Source organism: Pongo abelii, chromosome 1 (assembly GCF_028885655.2).
Source record: "Pongo abelii isolate AG06213 chromosome 1, NHGRI_mPonAbe1-v2.0_pri, whole genome shotgun sequence".
NCBI lineage: Eukaryota > Metazoa > Chordata > Mammalia > Primates > Hominidae > Pongo > Pongo abelii.
This window is the reverse complement of record NC_071985.2, coordinates 113175977-113191829: the sequence shown is the minus strand read 5'-3', so window position 1 is coordinate 113191829 and position 15853 is coordinate 113175977. Positions and strand designations below refer to the sequence as shown.

The following is a 15853-nucleotide window of genomic DNA, read 5'->3' as shown; positions in this document are numbered from 1 at the left end:
TAGCTATGGATGTTTCCCAAGTAGGTTTTAAAACTCTTAGACAATCACTAGACATAAAAGTGAGCAGAGCCAATAGAGACAGTGCCTACTGAAAAGGAATCAGAAACCCAGAAAAGTCATGCCTTGCTCAAGTCCACTGCCTGTTAATGCCAAAGCTCTGCCCTGCACATTCCATGCACAGCACACCCTCAAAGGGAAAGCAGAACTAGTTCCTTCTTTCTTCCTGTTCTCAGGAAAGGGAGGCCATGCCTTCTCACTCCCTCATCACCCTGCCCCAGGAGCTGGAAATCCCAGAGGACACAGGCCACATGCACAGCAACTGCCTCTCTCCTCCTTCTAGGCTCCCAGGAGCTATGATATAAGACTTTAGGATGCCCTTCAGCAGCCCCTTCTCTGCAGCACTGAGCCCAACCATCTGGTAACCACCTTGCTTCCTAACATTCACACAAGCCCCTGAGTCTTAAAAAAAGCCTTCATGTTTTTCATTTTGTTTGATTTCCCCACACCTTATACCTGCATCTTTCCACTGCACAGATGAGGCCAAGATCAAGAATACCTACAGGGCTTGGTCTGGGCTGCAGCAGCATTGAACAGTGGCTGTGTCAGTACAGTGAATCTCAGGCTGTGAAGTCATGTCTCTGATTTCTACCAAATCTATTAACTTCAACACAGAAAGCAATATAGCTACTTCAGCTGAATTCTTGAGATGATACTCATTTCAGACATTTGTTAATTCTACTCTTGACAAGAGAAATGTCTTGCCAGACCCTTTTTCAGCCTCTTGCCAAAGTGAACTAGCTTTTACAAGGTCACACTCTGTCCCTTCCCTTGCCCAACAAAGCCAGCTAAAGTGAACATTACCTGATTTGCAGCAGTGGTGGGGACCCTGACTTATAGTTGTAAAGTCCTTGGCAGAGAATCTACTTAATGCTCTGCCTTTGCTGAATGTACCATCTTGCCCTAACATAACATGTGAAGTTTGAGATGAAGTTCCCCTTGTCCACCTCCCACCCCCTGAAGCTCCTAGTGCCAATCCCTAAAGTAATACTTAAAGTTGGCAGAATAATTCACTACAAGCATATTGGGCAGGTAGAGAACAATATCAGCCTTCACCTTCACCCTTAAATGATGTTGAAATGTGTAAGCATCTCTACCTCTCATGTCTGTCTCCCTAGCATTGAGCACTATGACCAGCACATGCCCACTCAACTGACAGGTGAACTTCTTAGGGGCTCTGCTCTTAATGAGACAGAGCCTTGGGTCCTGGAGTAGGCCAGTCACACACAGATGGTATCAGAACACCCAGGCAGAACCACTCTCTACTTCAGCCCTAGTAGGTCCAGAAAGGCATCTCAGTGGAGTGTCTTCAGTGAGTAAAAAGAATGCATGGAACTGCTTCCAAAGAATCCCTGGTTTCCAGGAACTGGAGTCTGTCATTCCTTTTACTTAGATCAAACATTCTTCAAATATATCTGTGGGAATGCCAACATGAACACCACACGTACACTGACACCTTTTTCAATCTTCTTAAACACAGGGCAACTTGGTATATCAAACAACCTACCGCCCACCTCACTGGCTTCCAAAGCTGAGCATTCCCAACTGCTGGAATGAGGCAGGGCACTGGCTGGATTCAGAGAGCATTGTAAACAGTGGCCTGGATCTCAGGGGAGCAGCTGGAAACTGAAACCCATTGGAATGTGCTTTGGGTTAGTGGAGATGACCTTGAAAACCAGAAAACTGCAATCTGCATGGCACTTGCGGCTGTGATAGGGAGACAGAGGAGCAAGCACTAGGCAATTCATGCTGGAGGCAGGCCAGGTGTGCTCCTCCCCTCCCACCAGGGGCAGAGAGAACGGAAATGATGTGAATGCCAAGGGCAGCTGAGAAAAGGAGTCATGACTGGGGTTTGCTTTGTTAAGTGTTGAGTGAGCTGAGTTGGGGGAATGAAGATCTGAGAGAACAGGAAGAAGGCAGACTATGAGTGGCGAAGACGACAGTGAAGGCTAGCAGCAGCCTTCCACACCTATTCCATTGTTATCTGATGGACAGCCAAGACAGGACTTTTCCTGGCTCTTACTCATTATATTGTCTTCACTATTTGGAGCAGCTGTGTGAAAGGCAGGCCTACCAGGAGCAGACAAAGCCTGTTGCATCTTGCACTGCCCTTTGCCTCCATGCCCCATGGCAGAGGAAAGCATTTGATCCTTCTGTGTTATACTTACTGTAATCCCCAAAAAAGAAACGGGATCCCTGTAAGAGTTAAAGAAAGAGGAAAGTAACATGAAATGTGGCTCAACAGTCAAAGACAGATGTATTTTAGAGAAATAAACCAGAGAGGGTCTTCTGGCCAATTTCAGTCAGGAGCATTCTCTCTTACAGACTAAACATATATATATTGGCTTTAGGGTGAAGGAGCTTATCACAAGGTTGGAATGTTTCTGTGTGGGGGAGAAGTTTATGTCAGGGTTGGAATGTCTTTGGGTGGAGGGGAGGTTATCTTGGGGCTGATGTCTTTCTGGCTGGAGGGGAGGTTATCTTGGGGCTGGCGTGTCTCTCATTGGGGAGGGGTTTGGAATGTTTCTTTTAAGAGATGTTGATGGAATGTTGCTGACCTTAGCCAATAGGCTGATGCCCTTTGGATTTAGGCAGTTTCTGATCAAGGTGAATTTTAAAATGACAGTTCTTGTCCAAGATGGCGATGCTCCTGCTCTGTCAATCCTGACCTTACAGTTATAAAAAGGATGAGGGGTGACATGTTCTTTCTGGCTACCTCCTGCTGATGAGGAGACAGAGAGTTTTCTGGTCTCAGATTGACGGTAGGAGCAATGCCTTGTGTGGATGTTTTTGGGTAGTTGTTTGTGAAATGGCCATGATCCCGTCAGTTAAAAATCTTTGAAAAAGGTTAATTAGGCAGGGTAAAAACATTAGTCCTAGGCATATTATTAGGAGAGGGCCCAGGAATGGGATGGTCCATACTATGATTTTGTTCCCAAACCAAAGATCTATTTGGTTGTTTTGGTATTCCAGCTTTTTCTTTTCTTTTCTTTTCTTTTCTTTTTTGTTTTGTTTTGTTTTGTTTTGTTTTTTAGGAGCATCTCTTACCAGGCCCAATTGGTTGAGATAGAAACATTCCTCACCTAATGAGAGGCAGAGGCACATGTTTGGAAAGGCCCATGTGTTATTTTCTGTTAGTAACCATTATTCCTGCTGTGAAGATAATAATTAAGCAAAATGCTACGGTAATTGAGTTTCTCTGATATTTACCTGAAGGGTGCTACAGTATATAGTCCTACTGCAAATAGTGGAATGAGTAAAGCAATTCCCACAAGGGTGGCATAGTAATAATTACCATTTAAAAGTTTTAATATTTGGCTTAAAAGGAGAGGTAAGAATGACAAAAAGTATTTGGTGAGGTAGGGGTTAGACTGAGTAAGATGAGTAATTCTCACTTAGTTACTTATTTTTAAATGATTTTTGGCTTAAGATTTCCTATTTCTTTATTTCCTCATGTGAGGGTCGGGGTCCTAGAGGCAGTGCCTGCTGAAACATCTGATTTTCAGTTTATAGGGTTTAAGAAAGCACAGATTATTTTGGAAACTTGTAGCCAGAAAAATTAGAATTTAATTTAAACAGTAGAAAATAATAAGAATTGAAAAACATTAGGCAACACTAGAATTTAACAACACGTATGCTACAGTTTTTGAAACTTAATTTTCTCTCTTCAGTTTCCCATTTTTATTAAAAGACAAATCATGGTAGGACTGGTTTGCTTTATTGTACTTGGCTTAATTATTTGCATACAGTGCAGCAAGAATAATTATTTGTTACATAGGCCTTTTAAACCAGCTTTGACAGAACTTTGTTCCATAGAAGGAATATGAGACAAGACCTTTTTAAAGCCAAGCGCAGCCATGGATTTGTACCATCAAATAACTATGAGTTTGGTGAATTCCTCTCCTCTTGAGGTTCCAAATAAGTTGGGCCTCCCAGCCTGTCAGAAAGTGACATTCATTACTTAACACAGATCAGAAACCCTGTAAAGGGACTGTGTACACAAAATATGAAGCCAGTTTCCCAAGGGCTTTATTGGCTTCATAAGTCAAGTTTGATTCCTTGAAGGAAAGCACACCCTTCCAGTCAAAGCCTTGGTGAAATAACCAATTTCTCCAATTGTGTCCTGTTACAAAAGAAAACAGATTCTTATTGCACTTATGCAAATAGCTATATTACCATAACTTAAGAATACTCACAGTTTCCAAATTCTGGAGAAAATCGGGTAAAGAGAAACAAGTATACTCCAAATTTTGTTAGTGCTTTATAGCTGACTATAAAACCACCTTCTAAAGAGGATGTAAACAAGACAACAATTGTTTATGGATGACACAAAATTTTAGGATAGCCATAGTTAAAGGCATAATTGATAAGGATATATGTTACCTCTGTGGCACACAATAATTTTAACATAACAATTATTACTGATAACATACACTGAGATATATCAGAATTATAGGAGTCTCCCATAACTTTGGAGCACATACCAATAATGTATTTATACAAATATAGCCCAAAGAAAGCCAAACACCATTTTATATTTTACAATGCTTCCTGTATGATTTTATACCACATAAGCTAAATTTTACCTTTATGTTAGTGTGCTATTAATGTTAAACTCAATTGTTAATAAAACCTTGTAGACACATTTACCCAATTTTAATATAAGATTTTTATAGACTCTTTTTAACCCTTTATAATTTTTGTTAAAGATCAGGTTAGTGCTTTAAGAGAAACTCATTGTGCTTTTATTTTAATGCTCAATTTACAGAAAAACTAGATGATACCTCTTCAACTTTAGCCAATATGTTTACACACAGAATTTCCTGTGCAATTAATCTTCCAAAATTTTCTTAAACCTTCAAAAAATTTTTTAACTTTTTAATCTAGGTAAAAATCCACACTCTTATGCCTCCTTATAATCTTTTTGTCAAAAGTATTTGCAAACTGTTTTTTCAACAATATTACATGCATGTTACACTGTTAACTTTTAGCAACCTTTACTTTTGTTGGTAAGTTTGGGATTTTAATTATGTACTAGATGTAGAGTCTAGGACCTAGACAGAAATGCAGTTAAGGTCTGGCTTATTCCAGCATTTAACTCCATGTGTCCTAGGCTTTACCTAGCTACAAATCAGGCAATTTGTGTGGCTAAGAGTTATAGTGACATTTCATAAAGTATTCAGGAGGCCTACTCACTTTTAAATTGTTCAACATTTCTTACACAAATTCCCTTTATAAAATTTTTTGCGATCTTCTCAGACAATTTCAGACATGCCTCAACTTTCTGAATTGTTGTAAACATTTCTTTCTTTAAACAACCAGTTAATTTACTTTAGGACAAGAATTTACCATATAAGATTCATTTTTATATAAATTCTCTTTCCTTTAATATTAAAGATGATAACAGTCCTTTCCCCAAACAAACTTCCTTCATGGCTGTGGACAAGACTGCCTAAGGCCATAAAATTAGAAGTTAGGGCATTTTACTAAATAGTTCAAGATGTGGCTATCTTCATTAAACCAATATTAATGTTTCACTTATTAAAAAATTACACAAGCAAAGGTTATTCTGTTTCAGCTGAGTTATAGTTTTGTAACGTCTATGTCAAATTTTGACACCTTGTAATACTTGGCAGAAATAAGTATGAAATTGCTTGACCAATAAGTGCAAACAAAAATGTACACTGGCAACTCTTAAGACAAGTTTTAAACCAGCAAGTTTTAAAGATTAAAGTCACGTGAACTGAAAGGTCCCACAGCTTTTACTTTTCCCTTCAAAATATTTCAGTGCTTACTTTTCTTAGGTCAATTAATTAGAGCTCTTTTAATAGACATTGCATGCATAACACATATATAGCCACACAGACAACCAGAAGTAGATTCAGTAGTTATAAGTTTTTTGTTTTGTTTTTTTTTGTTTTTTTTTTTTTTTTTTGCTAATTTCCCATTTGGATTATTGGCCTTTGGGTGAGGCTCTTTAAGAACAGGGCTAGGAAAACAGTTTCCAGGGCCTAATAAGCAAGCATAGCTGGAAGACAAAGACAGATTTGAGAGGTACTTATTCACCTTTAATTCCAGGGGTTCCATAAGGAAAACAGAAATTTTTCCCAAAATGGGATTTATGGAACCTTTTGTGTTTTCCCAAGGAGTCCCAGGGCATCAGAAGTCATTTTAGGGTTTTTCATACATGCACCAGGCATGGCAAGAGGGAGTGGAGAAAAGTAATTCAGTTAACTGAGAAAAAACCTTTTCTAGGAAAACAGATATAAGAAAAAAAAAACACAAAGGCCTTTTGAATATACTCATAGCTTGAATATCCATTTTAATTAAGCTCAGCACTCTTTTTTACTGGGTTATGTGCAGGAACTCCCTGCACTAATGACAGGGATTTTTAGAGAAAGATCACAGACACTGCTTGATGTGTGACAAATCACACATGGAAAAAGGGACATGAACGTGAGCAATGCCTTCAGCCCCAGCCACTTCCCAGAGAGGGAGAATAGCAGAGGTGGTTTTTGAACATGTAACAGGTGGAGAAGGAGGAAGAACAGGGTTTGGGGCTGAAGGCTTGGGGACAGGAGGGGCCACCAAGGCAGAGGGTTCAAACAGTCAAGTAGCAGATGTAGGTGGATGAGAATATGGACAGGTTTATCTGCAGGGTAAAAAGCGGTTTCAGAGGAAGAAGAGACCAGGGGAGGGTTTTTATTAAGAAGAAAGATTTCATGAGGGGTGCAAGCTTGACACAGGGAGGGTTGGGATCTAAGTAGAAGCAGAAGAAAGCCTGAATATAGAGAACCTCTTGCCATTTGACATTCTTGGTTATAAAGTTGCCAAGGTTCCTGAGAATTTGGAAGTTAAAGGTGCCATTTGCAGACCATCTGCTGTCATTATGTAATTTGTATTGGGGCCAGGCCAAGTTGCAATAAAAAACTAAATGCGTAAGCCAAGTTTGGTGAGGTTATGAAGGAGACAGCACAGTGGAGAGGTCATATGAATGTGGGATTGTTTGGCACCCATGTGGACTGGTGAGAAAAAGCCAAGGGTGTCTGTCTTTTTCTAGGTATCCCCAGACAAAAGACAGAGACCTGGAATACTCTTTCTAAAAAGGACAGTCAAGCTGAGAAAAAACTTGGTGTCCTCAAGATTTCCTCTAGCTTAGTCCCACTGGTCCTCCAAGGACATGGATGGCCGACCTGACTTTCCTGGGTACCGTGAGAAAACCAGGGGAGGGCAAATTTTGCCAGTCAGCTGGATTAGTGTCTGATGCTGGATGTTCCAGTTGGAATTCGCAAAGGGACTCTTAGACTGGAGCTGCACAAGGAAGAAAGAAAGAGAGAGAGAGGAGAGAGAGAGAGAAGTTGAGGGAGGCAGAGGGGAGAGAGTGAAATACACATTGCCAGTGGTTGGAGGTGGATTCCCAAGACTGAGGGTTTTGAATACTCTAGGGAGTAGCCCTGGCCAGAGCCTCACAGTTCCCTTCAGGTTACTTGTCCTCCTCATGCAAATTGCTCAAAAAGTGAAATAGGAGAAAAGACGAGGCAGGTGGCCAGAGACCCTCAGAATCCAGGAGTTAGCTCAGGATGAGCTGCCATTGCCCACTGTTTCCTGGGTTGCAAGAGAGCTCTATCCTCAGCACTCATCCTGGGTTTTGGCACCAAATGTAAGCATTAAAGAGGAAAGAAACACGAAATGCGGCTCAGCAGTCAAAGACAGATTTATTTTAGAGAAATAAACCTGAGAGGGGCTTTTGGCCAATTTCAGTCAGGAGCATTCTCTCTTACAGACAAAGAGTATATATTGGTATTAGGGTGAGGGGGCTTATCACAAGCTAAGAATGTTTCTGTGTGGGGGAGAAGTTTATGGCAGGGCTGGAATGTCTTTGGGCTGGAGGGAAGGTTATCTTGGGGGTGAAGTCTTTCTGACCAGAGAGGAGGTTATCTCAGGGCTGGCATGTCTCTCATTGGGGAGGGGTTTGGAATGTTTCTGGTAAGAGATGTTGACGAGATGTTGCTGACCTTAGCCATTAGGCTGATCTGCTTTGGATTTAGTCAGTTTCTGATCAAGGTGAATTTTAAAATGACAGTGCTTGGCCAAGATGGCAAGCTCCTGCTCTGTCAGTCCCTAATTGGTCCTACGGAGTTCTCAACCCTGTTTGCCCATTAAAATCACCTGGGGAGTTTCTACAAAATTAGAGGTACTTAGGCCTCACTCTAATGAATCGCTCTTTACATTGAAAAGACAAGCAAACAAAAAAGCTCTTCAAGGTTAAGAAAATCTATAGCTTAAAATAATCAAACCTCAAAAATTCCAAGTTGACCCAGTACAGTTTCTCTTACTGGAATGTGGGTGGAGGCCAACTCAAAAGCAAAGTTAGAGATAGCTGGGCATGAAGACTCATGTTCATAACCCCAGCACTCTGGGAGGCTGAGGCAGAAGGATTACTTGAGTCTAGGAATTTGAGATCACTCTGGGCAACATAGGGAGACCCTGTCTCTACAAAATTAAAAATGTGTTCAAAGCCTACCTGGGCATGGTGGTGCACACCTGTGTTTCCAGCCACTCCCGAGGCTGAAGTAGTAGAATCACTTGGCCTGGGGAGTTGAGGATCATGCCACTGCACTCCAGTACTCTGGGTGACATAGCAAGTCCCTATCTCAAAATAACAAAAAACAAGTTAAAAAGTAGGTTAAAAAAAAGAAAGAATATCTAAATGAATAGCCTCAGCACTGGCTTTTCCCATTCTGTGGCTGTTTACCACATTCTGTTCTCCATACAACAGCCTGAGACATGTTTTTAAGTAAATTCAAATCCTATGCCCCACCTATTTAAAACCTTTCTGTGGCTTCCCATTCCATTAACTATACACTCTAAACTGATCTCCAGCTCTCATGGGTACTGCATGATCTGCTTATCCTTCCAACTCATTTCCTCATCACTCTCCCTTTTACTCACGATGCCTCAGCCAGACTGGCCTCTCTTCTATTCCATAAATACGCAATACTTTCTTGCCTCTAGATCTTCACATTTATCACTCCCTTTATATAAAATGGTGTTCCTCATCTTCTCATGGTTGGCTCTCTGTTGACATGCAGATCTCAGCTGAACTGTCACTGCCCTAATGAGGTAAGACGTCCCTGATCATCCTCTCCTGAATACGCTCTGCTTCACTCATCACATCACACTGTTTCTCCCCTCCTAGCTGTTAAAACAATATGCAACTAACTTCTCAGGTGTAGATTTTATTGTTTATCTGTACCTGAATAGGGACCTTAGACAGTCTTGCTCCCTGCTACATTCCCAAGAGCCTGGAATCATGTCCAATGTCATAGAGGGCCTTATAAATATTTATTAAGTAAATTAATCCAAGAAGGCAAAGCCAGATCAAAATACATCATCACATCTGGAGAATTATAGCAGTCAGAGGAGGAAAACAGTGAGTTAGGATGGAACTCAGCAGAATGGGTCACCACCTAAGCCAACAAACCTGAAAAGTCTTCTATCATTCCTCAACTGGACACATTCCTGCATGAACCCATGCCACAGTAAAGGTCCACTTTTGCCCAGATTAAACCACAGAGTCAAGGGCTGGGTCAAGGGAACATTAGCATGGAAAATGTCAAAAGAGAAAGCAGTCCCACAGCAGTCTCCCTGATAATAACTTTGAAGGCCTATTTGCTTAACCCAGATATATGTATAGGGTGTCCACCACTCACATATTTAGAAAGGGAAAATGAAGTAAAGTCGTACAGCCTGCTTGCCTATAACTGCAATTCAGAACCCAGAATTAAAAAGAAGTGAACACCCAAAACTTCAAATGAGTAGTCTGTTTAAAACACAAATTCATAAAGTGTATGACTCAAAGCAGTTTCTTTGATTCTTCTCAGAACAAAAGATCTTAACAGAGCAGATCAGAAATGACTGAAACAGCCAGTGGATTATAATTTTTTGCACATCCTTTATACCTCTAGGAGATTATTATGGAACATTGCACTCTGGGCAGAAGAGCTATACCTCTAAAATATTTCCCAACAGAAATCATACTCTCTATCTATTAAACAGTACAGCACAGAAAAACCAGTTTAAAGGGGAAAAAAAGCAGGTGTCATTAGAATACTTGGAAGAATAGTGGATACTTGGGGAATTGTGGTCATTGAAAAGGGTTCTCAGAAGACCACATTAGATGTCATTGTTAATGGGTTGGTAAAAACAAAAGGAAAATTGACCATGATCCCAGTGTTAGGCCTTAACACTTATATTCAGGTCTAAAATTTGCTGCTGCATTGGTGGGCTGATAATTTGATGCCAAGGAGAGGTCTTTGATCTGGCAGCAAGGATGGAGTCCTTGTGCTGAAAGTTTAGGGACACGTTAAGAAAGCACATGTCTAGAGGCAACTGTCTGGCTGACACAGCAGTCACAGTTGCATTGTGGGACTGGATGTCTAGATGACTATGGGCCTTGAAGATGACCTTCAAGACCCTGATTTCTGTTACATGTGACTTGTAAAAAATGGAAGCATCATGGTTTAATCTGTTTGTGCTAGTATAATAAAATATATTTGATCAGATAATTTACACATTAAAGAATGTTATTTCTCATGTTCCACAGACTGGAAAGTCCATGATCAAGGTATCAGTATGTTCCATGTCTGGTGAGAGCCCAGTGTCTCTTGCCAAGGTGGGTTCTTGTTGCTGCATCCTCAGCAGGAGATGGACAATGTGTTTTCATGAGGCAAAAGAATGGAAGGGTCCAGCTACTTCCCTCAAGTTCTTTTATAAGGTCACTAATCCCATTCATGAAGGCCCTGTCCTCATACATTAATCTCTTTCTAAAGTCCTCAGCTCTAAATACTAATGCATTGGCAATTAAGTTTCAACACATGAATTTGGAGGAAACACATTCAGACCATACAATTTCATGAGATCAAGAGGAAATATGGGACAAGGGTGATCTTGGTACAGCCTAACCCACGCACTGCTGCAATGAACTTTGGCCATTATTTTTACTTTGAATCACAGAGCCAAGGCCAGAGACAAGAAGGAACGGGGAGAAAAAAATACCCTAAAATATTCATTCTCATGACCTAGGGTGTTACAGGATTTTATGGCCCATTGGCTAATGGCTATTCTGTGCAACACACTGACCTCCAAGAAAAGTAGTAGAAAGAGAGTTTTCAGATAAGAGATTCAGGAACTGTCAAAACAAATTAAAATTGACTAGTCCTGTTCTTCCACAGTAAATGAGAAAGGAGATATCCTTATTCTGGTCATATTGGATAGCTTTAGTAGACAGATGAAGGCTTTCTCAATAAAGTACAAAAGAGCTAAACTAATGGCAGAGATTTAAGTCTAAGAAATCTTCTCTTACCCTGGGGTCCCCACGAACATGACCTCAGAAGTGGGCAGACTCATGAGAGAGCTGTCTCACCAGCCATGTCTCATAGCATATGACTAAACCTAGCAGACTTTGCTCTCCTCTGGCCTGTTCCCCAGACTTCATACCCCAGCCATCTATCAGGAATCAGCCTCATGAACAGTTGGACTTGGTGCCCTTTCTAGATCTTTACTCTTTGGAAGTTCACTTCTAGATCATTGAACTCTTTGTCAGATATCACTTTTCTCAGCTTCCTTCCATTTGTATTAAGTTCATAACTGTGGTTTCATGATTCTCCTCACATCAGAAAAAGATAAGAACATCTCAACTAAATTGTTCTTTGTGGTTAAGAATATAAATAAATAAAGCCTTGAAGATAAGACTTGAAATCAGAGAAAAGGTAAGTAGCATAACATCCACCCCTCCAAATAGCCAATCACAGTCCTGTAAATCAATTTTATTTCATGCTTTCCTGCTGGCTGGTAATCACATTACAAAAATTCCCAAAGTGTTTTTTGTTTTTTTTTTTGTTTTTTTTTTTTTGTTTTTTTACAGACACTTCAATGCAGGCATAATGGCCTGCATAAGGTCATCTCTTCAACCCTGAAATCACCAGCTGAGTACTTGTGGGAGACATTACAGATTGGTTTGGGCTAAGAGTGAAACAAATCACATGAGCATATGGTATTAAAGCAATGTGGTATACACACAATGATGTTAACTTACTTTATAAAAGAATGTAGTAGAAGCTGTCTTTGAATACAGCTATCTGGTGATAACATTGCTCCCAGATACACATGTATGTAATTTTTTAAGTTGTCTCTGGGCTTAGAGGTCTAGATCCAAAATTACAAGGAAAATGAGCAAGAATATTATCAAGATAATATCAAAAGGCTGTTCTCCATTGCTCAGAAACATGAAAAAAGGAATGCCCACAGTAAACTGAAGAGGTACATATGAAATCTCAGAATGAATCTCTTAACTTCTAAAAATGTGTTACATTTGGAATGCAATCTGATATAGGTATTCACAAGACCTGAGCAGACACCTCACCAAAGAAGATATATAGCTTTAAAAAAAGCAAATGAAAAGATACTAAACATCATATGTCATTAGAGAATTGCAAACTAAAATGAAAATGAGATACCACTGCACACCCATTAGAATGGTGAAAATCCACAACACTGACAACACCAAGTGCTAGCAAGAATGTGAAGCATCAGGAATGCTCATCCATTGCTGGTGGGGATGCAAACTTGTACAGATACTTTGTAAGGCAGTTTGGCAGTTTCTTATAAAACTGAACATATCCTTACCATATGATCCAGCAATCATGCTCCATTGCATTTACACAAATAAATAGGAAACTTATGTCTACACAAATATCTACTTTCAGGTTTGATCTTTATAAGTAGTTTTATCCATGATTATCAAAACTTGGAAGCAGCCAAATTGTCCTTCAGTAGGAGAATATACAAATAAATGGTGGTACATCCAGACAATGGTATGTTATTCAGTGCCAAAAAATAGCTATCAAGCCATAAATAACATGGAGGAAATTTAAATGTATATTATTAAATGCAAGAAACTAATATGAACAGGCTACATGCAGTGTGATTCCAACTATATGACATTCTGGAAAAGGCAAAACCGTGGAGACAGTAAAAAGACCAATGGCTGTCAGAGTCAGGGTGCACAGAGGAATGAATAGGCAAAGCACAGATGATTTTTAGGGCAGATGATACTAAAATGGTGGTGACATGTATTACACATTTGTCAAAACTCAGAGAATGTGCAAGAACAAGAGTAAACTTTGGACTTTGAGTGATAAAGATGTATCAATGCAGGTCAACTCATTGTAACAAATGTACCATTCTGGTAGAGGGTGTTGATAGTGGGGGAGGCTATGTATGTGTTGGGGTGGGAGTATATGAGAACTCTCTGCATTTTCCCTCAGTTTTGATGTGAAGCTAAAACTATTACAGAAAATAAAGTCCATTTTAAAAGTTAAATGAGATAATATATGTAAAGCACATGATACATTGTAAAGGACTCAATTAATATATTAAAGCTCATATGTAGAGCTTTCTATGTGCAAGGAGATGTCCCATATGAAATTTTAGTCTGATCTTAACTGATTATTCTTTAAAATAAATTTCTGGAGTGGACTTGCTGGTCAAGTGTGTGAAAGTTTACAATATTTTGTCAGATACTCATTAGAAATTTGTATCAACTTACACTTCCACAAATAACATGCTTGTCTCCCCACATCTTCACCAACACTTAGTAACTTCAGGTATTCTAATATCTGCTAAACTACCTGTGCTTTCAAACTGGGTTCAGTGAAGGGATAACGTTCTTTGCAATGCAAAAGAAATCCCCAAGGAAAGAAGGCAGCTTGTCGGAAATATGACAGTCTACCTCTTTTTTTTCCTTAAACATTGGGGTTCCAAGAGCTCTTGAATTGGCATAAAGCTCTGTTTTCATCTGAAGATTCCACTGGAGAAAGGTCTACTTTCAAGTTCACTTATATAGTTGTTGGAAGATTCAGTTCTTCTAAGATTATTAGACTGAGAACCTCAGTTTCCCCTTGACTGTTGGCTGCTCTCAGTTCCTTACTATATTGTCCTCTCCACCAGAGCAATTTGCTTCATCAAAGCCAAAAAGAAAGAGCAACTGTAAAAGCAAGTTGAAAGTCACAATCCTTACTAACCTAATCATGAAAGTGGCATTCCATCATTTTTGTTATATTATACTAGTTAAAAGCAAGTTACTAGGTTCAACTCACACACAAGGGTACAAATATCAGGAGGTAGAGATCACTGGAGTCACCTTAGAGGCTGGCTACCATATCATTACTGTTAGCCTCTGGAACATTTGGTTGAATGGCATCTATTTGACCTCTCCTCCAAGATAATTGGCAGACAGAGTAATAAGTAGGAGATGGAAAAGAGATTTTGCTAAAGCCTCTCTTTTCCTCTCATACTATCACTGGGGCTGGTGGTCCAGAGGTCTTATTCCTTGAAGGCCATGTGGGCAATGAGGTTCACCACCCTGTTGTCATAGTCAAATTCATTGTCATTCCAGGAAATGAGCTTGATAAAGTGGTCATTGAGGGTAATGCCAGTCCCAGCATCGAAGGTGGAAAAGTGCATGATGCTGATAAAGTTGGAGGAGACAATCTGGTGCTCAATGTAGCCCAGGATGCCCTTGAGGGAGCCTGCCAATGCTGCTTCACCACCTTCTTGATGTCATCATATTTGGCAGGTATTTCCTGATGGCAGATCAGATTCATGACCAACACATTGGTGGTGGGGACACAGAAGGCCATGCCATTGAGCTTCCTGTTCAGCTGAGGGATGACTTTGCCCTTAGGCTTGGCAGTGACAGCAGATGTAGTGATGATGTTCTGGAGAATCCCATGTCCATTATGCCAGTTTCCTGAAGGAGCCATCCACAGTTTTCTGGGTGGCAGTGATGGCATGGACTATGGTCATGAGTCCTCCCATAACACCAAAGTTGTCATGGATGACCTTGGCTAGGAGTGCTAAGCAGTTAGTGGTACAGGATGTATTGCTGATGATCTTGAGGCTGTCATCATAGTTCTGATGGTTCACACCCATCACAAACATGGGGACATCAGCAGAGGGGGCAGAGATGACAACCCTTGTGGCTCACCCCTGAAAGTGAGCCCCAGCCTTCTCCATGGTGGAGAAGACACCAGTGGACTCCACGATATACTCAGTGCCAGCATTACCATATTTGATTTTGGTGAGATCTTTTGGTGAGATTTTGGGAGATTTTGGAATTTCCATTGATGACAAGCTTCCCGTTCTCAGCCTTGGCAGTGCCATGGAATTTGCCATGGGTGGAATTATACTGGAACATGTAGGGCATGAAGTTAAGGTCAATGAAGGGGTCATTGATGGCAACAATATCCACTTTACCAGAGTTCAGAGCAGCCCTTGTGACCAGAAACCCAAATATGACCAAATCCATTGACTCCAGGTTTCACCTTCCCCATGGTGTCTCAGGGATGCAGCTGGCACTGCATGAGATGTGGCTGTCTGCTGAATGGGAGAAGCAGAAAGCTACAGCATATTATTTAACCCATAATTATCATATTGAGAGATTCTTTGTGAACTCTGATGCCAATAGGTTGTGACTCAGATGGGCATCACTTGACATAGCAGGCTAACATCCCCTGAGAATGTGGACAGTTCAGTTGTCTCAGTATCACTTGTTTAAAGACTATCCTTTTCCCTCGTTGAATTTACTTTTGTCAAAATCAATTGGCCATATGATTTTGGCCATTAACTCACACATAAGCAAAAGTTCTCTCAAAATGGGTTATAGGCCTAAATTTCAGGGGTAAATCATACACTTCTTCGAAGAAAACATAAATTAACATGTTCATGACCTTAA

The 15853-nt window shown here is 40.3% G+C and overlaps 1 pseudogene; it reads right to left on the bottom strand.

Annotated features, from left to right (window-relative positions):
* Positions 1 to 14442: 14442 nt before the first annotated feature.
* On the bottom strand, positions 14443 to 15423 carry LOC100452022 (glyceraldehyde-3-phosphate dehydrogenase-like; annotated as a pseudogene).
* Between the last annotated feature and the right edge of the window lie 430 nt (positions 15424 to 15853).